The following is a 2,500-nucleotide window of genomic DNA, read 5'->3' as shown; positions in this document are numbered from 1 at the left end:
GTAGTAAAGTACAATCAAATAAACGATAACTGATTTAATGAGCCATTCGCAGTTTCACAGTACAAGTGCTTATACTTAGACATGCATGGCTTAATCTTTGAGACAAGCATATGACTACTGGCAGGATCAACCAGGTAACTATCGTCAAGAGCGCGCGGCAAAGCCGTCGCTCTTTGGCAAATAGCGGACAAAACGATGAAAGCGCCTGAGCGCCTCTTCGTTTTTGCCGTATTCGTCCGTAAACCGATATGTGTTTAACATCGAAGCACAGCAGAGTCGTCGCAAACGCGAACGCTTGTGCAGCTCTCTGCGCTCATTCAGTTTGCCCGTCAGTGGCAATTCTAACAGGGAACAGGGACTACGTCTCGGTGCGGTGTAAACACGAAGCTCACACCGACGAGGAACAATCGACCTGAACCACGCTAGAAAAGAGAATCTATTCGATCTCTCGCCGCTAAACGCATTCTGGCAAGCCCATACAACGCACAACGCCAATTGCAGAGGACGAATAATACTTCCTCTGGACTCTCGAGTCACTTAAACCGCACGACACCAACGCATCTAGAACCGTCCGCCGAAAAAGCACTGTCAAACGTCTCAACAGCGACAACGGAGCGCTTCTAATGCTTTACACCAACACCAGAGAAGCTACCAGCAAACTGCTAGAGCTGTGCTGCGTTTGCTCTCGTCTTCTCCATGAACATTCAATTTTTAATGGGACAAGAGTTTAAGTTTTTAAAAAGAGTCCGACTTGTTTGCAAAACGTCCAAGAAACATTTGCAAAGTCACAAAAATCGTAGAAAACGCTAAGTCAGTTAAGAAAACGTGTTCGCCTATAAAAATGCTCAGTTACTTAAGAAGATGCATGCTCGGTTAAAATATCGCTAGGCAACTCAAGAAATTCCTCTTTCGATAGTAAAAAGGCTCGTGCGGTTAAAAAAAGTGTTCGTTTAATAAAGTGTTCTTTCGCCTAACAAAATAACCCTAACGGTTAAAAAAACTCTTAAAAAGTTCCTCGCTCGGTTTAGAAAATACTCAGCCTTGCTCGATTAAAAAAAAACGCTTGTGCGGTTAAATTTACAAGTGTTCTGTTAAAAAAAAAAACCTGTAACCCTAACCCTAACCCTAACCCTAACCCTAACCCTAACCCTAGCCCTAACCCTAACGGTTAAAAAAAACGCTTGTGCGGTTAAAAAAAAACACTTGTTCAGTTAAAGAAACGGTGGTACGGTTAAAAAAACCCTTGTTCGGTTAAAAAAGCACTTGTTCGCTTAAAAAAATAGTTGCTCGGTTAAAAAACCGTCTTACGGTTAAAAAAAACTCTAGTTCGGTTAAAGAAACCGTGGTACGGTTAAAAAAACCCGCTTTCGGTAAAAAAAAAAAAAAAAAAAAGCACTTGTTCGTTTAAAAACACTTGTTCTGTTAAAAAAAAAATCACTTGCTCACTGGAAAAAACACTTGTTCGGTTAAAGAAACGCTTGTTCGGTAAAAAAAAACTCTTGTCCGGTTAACCCTAACCCTAACGGTTAACAAATACCCCGCCGATTAATGAGTTACGCGGCTGCTTAGGAAAATCCTCGGTCGGTTATGAAAACACCCAACCGCTTAACTCTTTCATGCACCAATTATTTTTCTGTAACTAACATAACTCATAAAAAAACATCTACAAAATGACAGTGGTACTATGAAATGTTAAATTAGACTTTTTCTACAGCCTTTTTCAACTCTCATTTATAAAACAATATTGTTTTCAATCGGTTAGAATGCACCATTTGAATTGGGGAAGCTTAGCTTGATTTTGTTATACAACAACCCAGCGCATGAAATGGTTAAAGAAATACCCACCTGCCTAAGAAAATACCCAGTATCCTAGGAAAATCTAGTATCCTTAAAAAAAAATAAAACCCTCTGTCTCTTGAACATAAATGCAAAAATCATTTAAAAAAGCAAATTCATTTTCAAAAACGTTTAAAAAGTGTAAACCACTTATTAAAAGAAGACTTTACAAAATACTTCACTGCTATTTAAAAAATACTACACATCTATTTCAGAAATTCCAAACCACACTACAAAATGAATTTCAAAAACATTTGTTTGTTTTCAAGACAGAAGTTTTCATTACAGAAGACGCTGAATCCATTTTAAAAAGATGCACAGTGAAAAATGCCTACTTTTTATTTTTTTCAAAGGCTCGGTCACTTTCAAAAATTGCAGTCCCTTTTAGAAAAAAAAGAAGTCTTTAATTAAGAAGCAAAAGGTCTCTTTAAAAAAGAAATACAAGTTTTCATTTTAAGAATGGTAGATGTGACTTAACCAACAATTTTAACTCACATTTAAAGAAACACATTAAGTCGCTTTAAAATATATAATAAGTCACATTCAAGAAGCTTCATATCACTTTAAAAGGGCTTAAGTCACTTTAAAAGTCTCTTAAATGTCTAGCTCACTCACTCACTCACTCACTCACTCTCACTCACTCACTCACTCACTCACTCACTCA

The 2,500-nt window shown here is 37.6% G+C and overlaps 1 non-coding gene across 1 annotated transcript in view; it reads right to left on the bottom strand.

The window, feature by feature from the left end:
* LOC149879428 (small subunit ribosomal RNA) overlaps nt 1-137 on the bottom strand; it is a 1,804-nt gene extending 1,667 nt beyond the window's left edge. The window contains exon 1 of the ribosomal RNA XR_016447232.1: nt 1-137. This exon is cut by the window's left edge and continues 1,667 nt beyond it. This is a non-coding gene — a ribosomal RNA (small subunit ribosomal RNA).
* Nucleotides 138-2,500: the final 2,363 nt, after the last annotated feature.

This window comes from Hydra viridissima, unplaced genomic scaffold, assembly GCF_058129835.1.
Source record: "Hydra viridissima isolate aposymbiotic clone 2 unplaced genomic scaffold, HvirCarnegie_v1 scaffold_14, whole genome shotgun sequence".
NCBI classification, from domain to species: domain Eukaryota; kingdom Metazoa; phylum Cnidaria; class Hydrozoa; order Anthoathecata; family Hydridae; genus Hydra; species Hydra viridissima.
The sequence above is the reverse complement of the archived record's forward strand: the minus strand, read 5'-3'. Positions and strand labels throughout refer to the sequence as shown.